Below are 14,442 nucleotides of genomic sequence, written 5' to 3' on the forward strand. Positions count from 1 at the left end.
TTGAAGCTTTCATGGGCTCCTTTCATTAGATGGAATTCTGTTGTAACACAACACTTTTACCAGTCCATATACCTCTATATATATATATATATATATATATATATATATATATATATATATATATATATATATATATATATATATATATATATATATAAAATCTAGGCCAAAAGCCAGGCACTACTAAGAGGAGAATTGCAAGTCAAGAAGGTTTGAAAGGTGTAACAGGAGGAAAACCTCGAAGCAGTTACACAATGAAACAATTGTTAGAGAGGGTGGAAAAGTAAGATGGATGATCAAGGATATGAACGGAGTAAGGTCAAAAGGAATGTAATGGGTAGCAGCAGCTAGGGGTCAAGGGGACACTGCAAAGAACCTCAAGAAATGCCTATAGTAGGATTCGCCCTCTTAATGATATAAATGTATTCTGTAACAAGTCCGTTTAGTCGATTAATTTCTTTTTGACGACCAATTTTAAGCTTATATTATGCCAGACAACTTGTCACGAGAGCAGCATAAATGCAATATATAAAAACATATAGGCTATATTAAACATAATATATGTATGCACAATAACTAACACATTATGTATATATATATATATATATATATATATATATATATATATATATATATATATATATATACATACATATATATATATATATATATATATATATATATATATATATATATACATATCCATACACACAAAAATATAAGCTAAGCATGCATGCATACATACATACAGAAAGACAGACATTCACACACACAGACACATATATATTATATATTATATATATATATATATATATATATATATATATATATATGTGTATGTGTGTGTGTGTGTATGTGTGTGTGTGTCTGTACCTTATATAAAACGACCTAATATGTTCACACAAATGTTTTGAGCCAATGGAAAAAATAAGCTTTTAACAGTTTCTGAACCGCTGGTTTTTCCCATTAACTATTGCATATCCCTCGATTCCTTTACTACCAGTTAATTTTATTTCCCTTTCATTCTGAATAACTCTGAATGCTATTTTGTACGAGTGAAAAAAAAAACAATTTTTTTTTCCTCTTGCTAATAAATCTTGACGCGTAGTTTTATATAACTGACAAAATAATTTTTCTATTTGCTTTAGCTAATAAAGTTTGACAACCACTCTACGCAATAGGTAAAATATTTTCCAGATTTCTCTAAACTACCCTTTGATCACTGGATTGTGTTTAATTCTGTAGTATGAACGTGTAATTGCAAACATTTGTTTGAGTGCAACTTACTTTATGGACACTACAGAATGGTCCTGCTTTTTGTTTACTCCGGGAAGAAGCCTAAATACTACTATGTTGTTGTTATTCTTGTTGTGGGGAGGGAGTTAGGAAAGGGCTATGGAATAGGCTAGAAAGGTCTGACAAACGTGTTTCGCCCTGAGTTGAAGATACACGAATTTTAGGAAAGGATATTGATGATTTATTAATTAAACATAACTTGTAAAAAATAAATACTGTACATGTAAAACAGTACAAAACAATTATTTCTAATTGACTGTAGATTTTATTATGCGCCCCGAGTAAGCTGGTAGTGGGATCATGCTTTCTTTATGCAACTGACTGAATAAAATAAGAGGATGCTTTTTTTTTTTTTTTACGATCTTTCAGGCAGACAAACTGACAGAGTGATTGATTCATTAACATACAGAGAAATATGAACACAAACTGGTGACATTGACCGCAGCATTATTGATCTGAAAACATCTCTTTCCTAAATATGCGGGAACATGTAGGTACGTTTACCAACATCCGAAGCAATGTTTGAAAACTACATTTAACTAACCTCTCATTAGACACTATACGATCTTCCGTAACTCTTTAGAACCGTGGGTGTAATTGCAACAATTACATTTAATTAAGAAACCAAGGGCTACTATGCTTTCGCCTTTGGGGAGGTCCCAATTAATTCATGATTACAAGCGAAAGAAATTCTCTGAGGGGACATTCCACTTTCAACCACTATTATTACCTGAGACAAGGAGTTCTTTAACAATGTTGTTATGCTCTCTCTCTCTCTCTCTCTCTCTCTCTCTCCTCTCTCTCTTCTCTCTCTCTCATTGACATAAGTTGTAAACATCAGGCTGATAAATAAATATATAAATACACACACGCATACACACACACACATATATATAGCTATATATATACAGATATAAATACATATATATATAGACACAAATGCATGCATATATACATATATATGCTATTTATATAATGTCATTAAGCTAACCCCCTTACACCCTCTCCCCCCCTCTCTCTCTCAGACATAGCTTTTGGGCATCAGGCTTATACACACACACACACACACACACACACACACATATATATATATATATATATATAATATATATATATATATATATATATATATGCGTGTGTGTACACTGTATATATATACGTACACTATTATGGCATTGCTCTTGGGACCTTCTTGGCTGTATATAGTTACCATATCGTGAATTTCCCTTGAGATTAATCGGTTTACTCTGTCATTTAAACCTTCCTAACTTCTGGAATGCTACAGGAACCGCCAAATTCAATAGCTCGCCAACACTCACTCACTGGTCGTTGGTTTCCTATTGTTAGTCCTCAGACAACACTAATTTTACTTCAGCGAGCGAAAGTCGGCCAGTTTTTTTTTAATTTCACTAATCTTTCCAACTCCATGTTTACACTAACAATAATATCTTAATGGTCATGCATTCTCCAATTAAACCCTCTCCATTCTTATCGTGGTACATGCAAAAACCAGATATTTTTTTTTAACGTTAACCTTCCATTGGTTAAAACTTATTACTCAAATAACAAGATTATTAAATACATTTGATTTACCAACAGAGAATCAAGTTTCAAATTTCTTTTTTTTATTTATTTAAAACTTTCTGACTGTTATAACGATATCAGTAGTAGGTGTAGCACGATAGCTTGATGTTACTTTGAAAATATACGAAGCTCAACGACTTCATCACAAATCCAAGAAGTATTATATGATATTTTTCTTAAAAGGAATTAAATGTGAGAGCTGCATTCACGGATATTCAAACATTTTTTCAATGGTCAGAAAAAAAAAAATTGGAAGTTTAATATGCCACACACCTCCAATCAGTTTTAGAGTTTCCTTTGAAAATACAAAAAAACAAACAATATGGCATAACTCCAGATAAAAATTGTCTGAGTAACATCTAAAAAAAAATATAGATGAATAAAATAAAATAAACACCAACACAAGCCATGGTTCCTACTTCACAAAACAGATGAATAACGACAACTTCCAGGAAGAGAACTGAAGTGTAATCCTGAAATATAGGAAGTTCTGTCTCGATAACAAAAGACAACTTCCTCCAAAAGAATCCCTTGAATGATGTGTTTGCACTTCGCAGATTCGTATTGCATGACCAAGAGCATATATACATCATAAGCTTTGTAAGATAAGTGTCAAATTCACTCGACCAGCTCACGGACGATTACTCAGGATGATTTGTTCATAAAAATCATGGGTATTGGAGTCAGGATTATGTGTACATGTATATATGTATGTACTAATATATATATATATATATATTATATATATATATATATATATATATATATATATATATATATATATATATATATATATATATATATATATATATATATAAAAAAATATAGTGAGCGTGGTCGTGCGTATCTGTTTGCATTCGTACATCACATTCTATGACGCCGTTAAGTGGTATACGTTCAGATCCAGCTCCCCAAGAGAGAGAGAGAGAGAGGGAGAAGAGGAGGATGAGAGAGAGAGGGAGAGCGGGGATAGGATGGGAGAGAGGAGGCGGGGAGGAGATGAGAGGGAGAGGGAGGAGAGGACGAGAGAGAGAGAGAGAGAGGGGGAAAAGAGAGAGAAGGGAGGAGAGAGAGAGCAGGAATGATGGAAGATATGAGAGTACAGATGTGTGTGTCGCTGAGTGTCCTCTTCCATTTACATACGCCAGCTGACGACTCAATAACTATGGATCCCCCCCCCCCCCCCCCCCCCCCCCCACCTATTTTGCTCTTGGAATGTAGTAGTTCTTAAATCACTGCTACAGTATTCGGTCATAAAAGATACAGTAGTAAGTGACCCATATCCGCACGCACTAATAGCCACTGCATTCCAAAACTTATGCAATAATACTCGCCATCCATAGTTTCTACCAGCCTTCCGTAGTTTATAACGCTGTCATCGATTACCCGTCTTTGCTTGAGCATTCCACAAACACCTGTACAAAGGCGATCAATTGCTTTTTAGCACGAAGCATACCACCAGTGAAGTGCGATCATTTGGAAAATCGCAAAGATATATATTGGTGCTTTAGGCAGGGCGTTCAGGAGAATGAGATTTCCTTTTTGGAATTATCAAGAGGAATTTTCTCTCTCTCTCTCTCTCTCTCTCTCTCTCTCTCCTTCGAATTCACGAGAGGCATTGTTGCCTGACACAGAGTGGCAGCTTCATCTCGGATGCCGATTCACCCGTTCGTATCTGAATATTCCTTCTTATTCAAGTCAGCCCATCAGTGACGTTGACCTTATCAAGAATATTAAGACTGTTTCTTGCATAATTATTAGCATACAAATCGTGTCTTCTTTTTAATAGTGGCAATACGATAAGGTTCCTAATTATGAGAAATATAATTATATATACATATAAAAGCGAATACCACAGGAAAATGATAGTCAGAAATCCAAGCACTTCGTCTTTACTAAGTAAAGACGAAAGCGCTTGGATTTTTGACTATCATTTTCTTGTGGTATTCGCATATTTAATGAAGTCACGTGCATCTACTGTGATTTTTAAGTATATATATATATATATATATATATATATTATATATATATATATCACAATATATATATATAGGACTATATATATATATATATATATATATATATATATATATATATATATATATATATACCGGATCAACATGCACCTATCACGAACAACAAGTAACATAGATGTAGAATTAGAATGTCAGACATTCAAACAGTGTAGAAATTTCAAATACTTAGGAGTAGAGTTAAGTGGAAAAAAACGATTCAAAACTGGAAATAAGTCCCCGAATACAGAAATTCAGTAACAATCTGTATCTGCTCTACCCACTAAGGAAAGACAGAAATATACCTCGCAAAGTCAAAAAAACCATAATATACCTCACTATTTTGATTTATGGCCCTGAATCATGGCCATTAACATCAAGAACTAGAAACCAACTTCAAGCAGCTGAAATGAAAGCCCTAAGACTCATAAAAGGTGTAACAAGACTGGATAGGCTACAAAATGAAGACATTAGAAGAGAACTGGGAGTGGAGTGGATACTAGACATTGTGGAGAGAGGACAGCTTAGATGGTTTGGACACACCAAAACAATGGAGGAGGAGCGATATCCTATAAGGATTTTGAAATGGACACCGGAAGGAAGGAGACCAAAGACCAAAAATCAGATGGCTACAAAACATAGAAAGAGGAGTAGAAAGGAGAGGCTCCAGTTTGCGGGAGGTTGATGAGATGAGGCTCTATGATGATCGCCAAGAATAGAGACCGTTTCCGAAACTGACCGGCCTGGAGGCCTACCTGGTGTCTGGTGAGAATATATATATATATATATATATATATATATATATATTATATATATATATATATATATATATATATATATAAATTCTGTTAAAAGAGGATACGTCTCAAGCACAAAATGACCATTAAAACACTCTGGCTTTTACTTCTTAATAATAAGGTTGGAAGTCAGACCAGCGAAACATAGCCCTTAGCTCTAAATCCAGAAGTTTTTAATGGGCCTTTTGTACTTGATATATATAGCCTATATTCATTATATCCCTATAACACTAATTAAAAAAAACAATTACATACTCGATGGATAAAAGTCCCATGTTCCTTCCTCAACACAGCTCACGGTAATAAAAGTACCCCAACCAACAACCCCACCCCCCAAACAAAAAGGGCGTTGCCTGACCCAGAAAATAAAAGGGCCGGTTTCTTCAAAGCGAAAATGTTATAGGAATCAGGAATACAGGACATTTCTTCGGAATTACTCGAATCCTTCAATGTCACCGACAGCTTAACCCAAAGGAAGACGATTAACCCGCCACTTCAAAAGAGAGAGAGAGAGAGAGAGAGAGAGAGAGAGAGAGAGATCAAATATTTCAGGATCTCTTGACTTGCAAATTGTGTCGCATATCTCGTCTACATGACAACGTAATCTCGTGACTTTGTTTTCTAAGAATTTTGCATCGTCTCGGGTACACTTGAATCACGAACACCAGTCCTGACCTACAAAATATTCTCTCCCACCCACTTTCTTCTTCTTCTTCTGAGAGAGAGAGAGAGAGAGAGAGAGAGAGAGAGAGAGAGAGAGAGAGAGAAATAAACTGAGCAAATATGAAAATAAATTGCGTGGTTTATAATGCTCTGAGAAATTCCTCTCACACAAACCTATCCTAATTCTTTCACTCTTTGTTTCATTATTTTTCTATATATTCATTAAATAAGTCGGTTGACTACGAGGAAGGAGAGAGAGAGAGAGAGAGAGAGAGAGAGAGAGAGAGAGAGAGAGAGATTTATAAATACTTATGACTACTCTGAGAAATTCCTCTTACACATACATATCCTAATATCTTGCAGCCCTTTTCGTTTCACTATTTTTTTTTGTTATCATATTCATTCAATACGTCGGTTGGTGACCCAATAACTATGGACCCTACACTCTGCTCTTGGAATGCTGTATATTTTCTGTCATAACATTCCAATAACTGTTACCGTATTCCCGGGAATCTGATTTGGTAATACCGACTCCAAAACTCCAGAGACATTCTACTATAGCGTTTTATTGTCTTCGTCTCTACCATCGCATTCCTTGATATCAGGTTATGGTATAATGTACCTTACGTCATGAGAGATATCTTGAGTCTCTAACATATAGTAGTGTTTCAGTGCGTCTAACATCAACAAACATGTCTTAGTTTATGAACACCACTGAGAGCTGGTTAACGCGGTCTCCTTTTCTTTACATCTCTCTCAATTTTGTGCAATTAGTGACAGCCAGTTCTCATTGCTAATGCTCCAACCCCACCTACTTTGTAAAAGGTTCCTCTATTTTTAATATGGATAACGAAACACTCCATCCTCTTATTAAATCGTCCGTCACATTTTAATCTCCCTCTCCATGTCATTAACATCGTGTAAAAAATGTAAAGGTTGCCACCCTATCTGAACACAGATAAAGTAGGCTTAACAGAAGCAGAAACCCAGTTACTGTAAATTCCGAATTGTTAGGCTTCAGATATGTGATATAAAAAAATAATAACAAACACTTATGCCGAGGCGATAAACATCAAAAGCGGCATTAATTAATAATAATAATAAGCCCAGTATACACTCTTTTAGCGAGCAAACTATACTAGACTCTATCCCACCCCCATATACGGAGCAACCCGAATATGTATCCAGCACTTCAGCGACAATGCTACTAAATGTCAGAATCCAAAATGACACAAGTCTGTAGGCGTAATGTATATGATGGTTGGGGGTTTGGGGGGCGGGGGGAGATTACATTACAGGACTGTTAAGTGTCATAAGGTTGGGATTCTTGCCGCGTCAAAATGGTTTACGTTTGGGGACTTGAATGTGCGTTTCGTTGTTATTTAACCGTGACGCGGTAACTGGCGTTATTTAATTGCGGCGGTTGGGTAGTATTATGATTAGCATCGTCTGTGGTGATGGAGCTGTAGTTCGCGTTATCCGCGTTATTATTACTGTGAATGACATCTCTGGTGGTGCCACGGATAATTGCCATTTATCCAAACAATAATAACAATGACATTTTATCATATAAAATATAAAAAACAACAGAACATCAAAGCTACCTCATACATGCACGGTTAATATTACATTAAAAAATGACTCGTCCCTTACGACGCTCCTGATTGGCTGTTGATAAGCCAATCACAGGGCTGGAAACTCTCAGTCTCTCTCGAGAGTTCACATAGGCAGGATGTATGTTCCGCCTCTCTTTGGAGATTCGTCTTCCAAAAGTATCCCTGAGGAGAGGTAGACCATACATCCTGCCTATGTGAACTCTCTCGAGAGACTGACAGTTTCTAGCCCTGTGAGTGGCTCATCAACAGCCAATAAGGAGTGTCGTGAATCTACTATAGTGTCAATGCCATAACTTATTTCCCATTTTACATAAAACTCCACATTATTAACTGGAAATATTGGTGGTAAGTAGACATTTAAAGGAAAAAGTAGAGCACTTCTTAAAATAAATGTGCTATATATTACCGACAAGTAGTACCGACAGAAATACACGCTACAAAAATGTATAATAAGCATTTGTATAAACAATTGCACTATGCAATTATAAGTGAACAATTACTGTTCCAATAATTTGTTGTGACATCGTCTGAGTTCCAAGCCCTTGTAATTCAAGTTTTAACTAGCCTTAACTAAATAAACATTTTCCTATTAAAATCTGCCGAAAAACATGGATCGATGTTCGGTGCAAATTAAGTTATTAGAGATCTAAACTTTCGCATTAGCCTAGCGTTTTAGACTCAACGCAGACACCGGCGTAAAGTAGTCTGATTGTTATGGGCTTATCTCATTAATACGACCAGTAGTTCTGAGCTGGGTATGTAACTATATTTTAAGAGATCTTTAGGCAGAAACGTGAAGCAAGCTCATCCAAAAATGCAGGGTCTTTTATTAGGTCAGGTTATAAGGCAATGAGGACAGTACGTGTTAGCACACAACCACGGATCTGAAAATGTTCAGTTCCCACTGCTCAACATACATGTGAGGCGAGAATACAGTTGCCAATGATCAATATTCAATGTTATATAAACTGGAGGCGAGAATACGTTCTATAATGACAAGTACGTTAGGTATAGATTACAGAATCTACACATAACATCAAAGAATTACGAACTGTGCCATCGTAGTGAGTGAGTGTTTCAGATTTAAGCACTGCCACAACAAAGGATATAAAACTTCTACGTACCCTTACAAGGTACTCTGTACCTTATTTGAAAAATTTATATATATATATATATATATATATTATATATATATATATATATATATATATATTATATAGGCCTATTTGTAATTCTATTTTAATGTTATTATCTTCGCACATAAAATACGTGTTCACCTACAGAAAGTGAGCAGTTGCATCCCCGCAGTACAAACTGGCTACAGTGGTATACACGTGAAAGGAGAAGTTAGCTTCTTGAAATTGTGCTAACAATTAAAGTCGTTCGCAGTGGCTGAGTAGTGAAAGAAAGGCTCTCCTGGCCTAGTGCTCATCTAGCTGGAAATCTGTCTATTACGGGTACAAATAAATACATAAATAAAAAGTGTGCAGCTAAAATCCTAATCTTGGAAAAGGCCCTGTCTATCACACATTCATCTAATGGGGAGAAATGATTAGGCATATGCACTCATATAATATACATACATACATACATACATATATATATATATATATATATATATATATATATATATATATATATATATATATATATATATGTATGTATATATATACACACACACAGACAAGCCTACGTGTGTCCCCCAAAACCACTCCCCGCGTGCATCTACACAAGCATCTCCCAGAGAACCCTAAAGAATGAAGAGAAAATTGGTCATAAAAAATTAACATATACGTCGTGAAAAAAAAGAAAAAAAAGCGAGGGCCTCCTTCCTCCCTTTGTCTACCGCAGCGTATATAATAACAAAAAAAATAATTAACGATAAATAATTCGTAGCCACAAGGGGAGAAGGAACATCAGACACTTCCACGGAGGGAAAAAATTGTAGTAGAAAATTAGTTATAAAAATATGGAAGAGGACTGGGAGAGGGAAGAATTGGCTGAACATTCTTTAGAGAGAAATATAAGTCAACATTAAAACCAGAAAAAATAGTACCAGGAATTAAAAGACAAAAGATAATTTGAAAATGCAAGTCTTCCTGTACAGGGAAAGGATTCTCCTCTGAGGTACGGTATTATTGAATAATTTATATATATATATATATATATATATATATATATATATATATATATCATATATAATATACATATATATATATATACATATATTATATATATATATATATACATATATATATATTATATAGATATCATATTATATATATATATAATATATATATATCATATATATATATATACATATATCTTTATATATATATATATATATATATATATATATATATATATATATATATATATATTATATACTACTTGTTGGTTTATGTGTACACAAATGGAATCTATTAGTCTAAATTTAAATATGCTACTATGTAAATAACTGCGTGTATACACGCAAAAGCACGTATACACGCACACATACATACTATTATAGCGTATGTTTGTGAATCCCACAGGAGTCTCTGATCAACTTCCACACACACACACACTCACACAAACACATGCGTCTATAGATACATACATATACTACATATATATAAATATATAATATATATATAATATATATATATATATATATTATATATATGACATACAGTTACTAACCACACATAGCTATAAGTTTAACGAAACGAATCTCATCGTACGTAATGTCCTATTATCCCGAATCGTGCTGCACACACTAGGCTAAGCTTTTGTGTTTTACACCGAAGGACGTCTTTCTTTATATATTATATTCGTTGTTAGGAAGAAATTTTCAACCTTATCCTTACAATCCTAGAAACAAACTATCTAACCGCATGCTACCTATGTTATGACTAAGTACACCAGGAAGAGCCATCATTCTACTTAATCTCTTTAGTACCTATGGGCAAAATAATAATAATAATAAAACAAAAATTCACGCCATGAACATACAGCATTCCATTAACAGAAAGTCTCTCCTCCATAATGCATTCGAAACATCGCACAACAAACACAGGATGTGGCTATCCTACGCTCCTGCATATACCAAGTAGAATTTCAGAGCTACTGAACCCAGAATTGTGATACCCGTTACATCATGACTTGTGCCCCAATCTACGTGTTATATATATCCCATCTACGTGTTATAAATGTCCCATCTACGTGTTATAAATGTACCATCTACGTGTTATAAATACCCCCATCTACGTGTTATAAATGTACCATCTACGTGTTATAAATACCCCCATCTACGTGTTATAAATGCCCAATCTAAGTGTTATAAATGCCCCCATCTACGTGTTATAAATGTACCATCTACGTGTTATAAAAGCCCCATCTACGTGTTGAAAATACCCCATATACGTGTTATGAATGTCCCATGTAGGTGTAAAAAATGCCCCCTTCTACGTGTGACGCTCTTCTGAACAAACTGCGATAAAGTAGTTGAATTTCAGAGCTACTGAACCTTGAACTCCGATACCCATTCCACCATGATTCGTGCCCCAATCTACAAACTGCTGTGATTTCTTCACCACTTACCTTTTATTTTTTTATCCGATCATTTATGGGATAACGCCAGGAGAGAGAGAGAGAGAGAATCCTTAACTCCCGGTTTATTCCCGCCCACAGCGATTTCACTCTGCAGTTTTCATTATCTTAAAACCATCATTGCACGTTCAGGTAACTCATTACTTTCGTCGTCAACTCGTTATTGCTGCTGTACTTTATTTTTTCTTTATTTTTTTTATTTTAAGAAAGATCTTGCGTCCGAATGACTGAATCCATTCGCAAACAATTCTAAAATCGTGCCGACTTTTTCTTCACCATGGAGCCTGTTTTGTGTTTCAAATATTTCACCACAATAAAGCAGGACACAGCGACTTGCAATCACTGCCTCTAAAAACGGATCGATTACGATGCCACGTTAACGATCACTCACATCATAACGTCCGGGGAGAGACTCGTCGAAAACGATCACTCAGAGTCGCCGACGATAGGAACGGCGGACTGAGGCGCCTGTAGTATATGTTGACGCGACTGATTCCTTACACAAACTGACTGCAGAGGAGCGAGCAAGCGACGCTAACAACACACCCCCCCCCCACCCTCAGGGGAGGAGAGACGCCTCCCCCTCCCTCCCTCCCTCCCCCATCCAACCCGACTCTCCCGCACCTGCTTTTTCCCCCCCTTTTCTCTCTCTCTCTCTCTCTCTGGTGTTCTTTACAATGATACTGCATGTTCTCTTCTCCAGTAGACGGTAACTCATTCTTGGATTCGTGTTTTGGTCGCATTTAAAAAAAAAGAAAAAAGAAGTTTCTTTGGCGTCCTGTCATAGTCGCGCTGTTAGAGGCCCTACAGTCTACACTCATGATGGAGTGGAATGTTTTGGAATGTCGAGTAGTATGTATAAATCTATGGTCAGTTAGAGCGTTGTTTCACCCACGAAAATTTAAATAAATGCGCCGTATCTTGTTAAAAATAACTGTTCTGTAACTGTTTAACATGCCCATTATTTATCTCTACATTTTCACTCTAATAAATAAATCATATATATCCTATTCTAAATTCCTGTATCTTTAAATCAACACCTTTTTCAGACTTTTTTTTTTTTTTTTAGACTTTTCCATAGACCTTTCCTTACCCACCAACAAGAACAACAACAGCACTAAAAACGAAGTAATTTTTAGGCTTACTCCCCGAGTAAACGAAAATTCCTTCTTACATTCTTTGCATTTCTTTCAAGCTCTCCACTACCTCCTTGTCATACAGGTTGTCCATAAAGTCCCAGTACCATTCTGAGCAATAAATACTTGTATGGTACTGGGACTTTATGGACACCCCGTATTAACATGCCAATATCTTTATAAGTCTAGAGCTTCCATTCTTCCGCAATCCATATTGGGAGTCACTATTCGTTATTCCTGGAACTCCTTTGGCCTAATGACCTTACACTTACTTCTTCAGTCTGACTCCCAACTTGCTCCAATTCCAAACTATTTCAGACTTTCCCAAGTTTCTACAGTATCTCTTCACTATCTCTTATTGGTATTATTGCATTATCTGCAAATACAGGGTGTCCATAAAGTCCCAGTACCATTACAAGCAATAAATACTTGTAATGGCACTGGGACTTTATGGATAATCTGTGACTAACTCCACAACTTCTGGCATACTCTATTCGTTAAGATATTAAACGGTTATGTAGACTTAATATCAACAGCTTAAGGTAGGTTTACACCTACGCACTTTCGTGTTGCGGGCTGTTACGGGGTGGGACCGCAAGAAAGCGTTACAAAATTGACGCGGTTGAGAGAAAAAATGACCGTTATTTGGCGGCGTGAGGCGGACCCGGGCGGTGGGTTACGGGCACCTCACGGCGTGTTCCTGCAGTGCCTAGCGGAGTATTACGGAGTTGGCGCGGTGTTATGGTCGTTGCTATGCCAGGCCACACGCTCTTGCGGTGTTGTTGCGGAGTAATAATAACATCATTCATAATAATGAGACAAATGAGAAGCAAATGATGGACATGTAAAGCATAGAAAGTAAGAAAATGAACATGAAAAGTATAGAAAGTAAGAAAATGAGCATGAAAAGCATAGAATGTAAGAAAATGAACGTGAAAAGCATAGAGAGTATGAAAATGAACATGAAAAGCATAGAATGTAAGAAAATGAACGTGAAAAGCATAGAGAGTATGAAAATGAACATGAAAAGTATAGAATGTAAGAAAATGAAATTGGGACTTGGTTTATACCATAACATTTTCAACTGCAAATATCATATATTATCTACTGAGGTCAATATGTCTTTAGTATGTTAATTATTGTTTCATTGTCATATTTGTATGTGTTCATGTTCATTTGATCACGTTCTCAATATTATATTTTACCTTGTATGTTATTATATCATTTGATGGCCATATTTATTTCATGTTACATTTCATTTTATAGTTAAAGTTATTTTCCGAGTTCTATTTATTTCATGTTTCATATATCATATTTCATGTTAGATTTCCTGTTATATTTCTTCATGTTATTATTCTTTATGGCCCTGCTTTTTCATTTTTCAATTTCATTTCACCCAATCATATCATCATATATATTGTCACGACATATAAATTAAGCATCTATAAGGAAAATGTAAATACAAGTCAGTATTTCAACATATTTATTACAAAAAGAAACATTATGAATGATATAAAATGTACAAAATCATTAAATATTAAGAAAATAACTAAAAATCATTTATTATTAAAAAAATAAAATTCTATTTATTTATACATTGTCGACAGGCTGTCAGAGCGCGAATGATGCCCCGTGGCCTGTCCGGCCCCTTTTATCCTCCCCAGAATGCGCGGCAACCTTCCATCCAATCGACCTATGTTTTTGTCAAAATTAAGAGGTGGTTGTGGAATTATTGATATTCAGTGTA

General features: G+C 35.4%; 1 protein-coding gene across 2 annotated transcripts in view; it reads right to left on the minus strand.

The window, feature by feature from the left end:
• LOC135220497 (hemicentin-1-like) overlaps nucleotides 1–12,052 on the minus strand; it is a 669,901-nt gene extending 657,849 nt beyond the window's left edge. For both annotated transcript variants that reach the window (XM_064257637.1, XM_064257636.1), the window contains exon 1: nucleotides 11,551–12,052. The gene's annotated coding sequence lies outside the window, so the exon portion shown is untranslated. The remainder of the gene's footprint in view (nucleotides 1–11,550) is intronic.
• Nucleotides 12,053–14,442: the final 2,390 nt, after the last annotated feature.

The sequence above is a fragment of the Macrobrachium nipponense genome, chromosome 2 (genome assembly GCF_015104395.2).
Source record: "Macrobrachium nipponense isolate FS-2020 chromosome 2, ASM1510439v2, whole genome shotgun sequence".
NCBI classification, from domain to species: Eukaryota; Metazoa; Arthropoda; class Malacostraca; order Decapoda; family Palaemonidae; genus Macrobrachium; species Macrobrachium nipponense.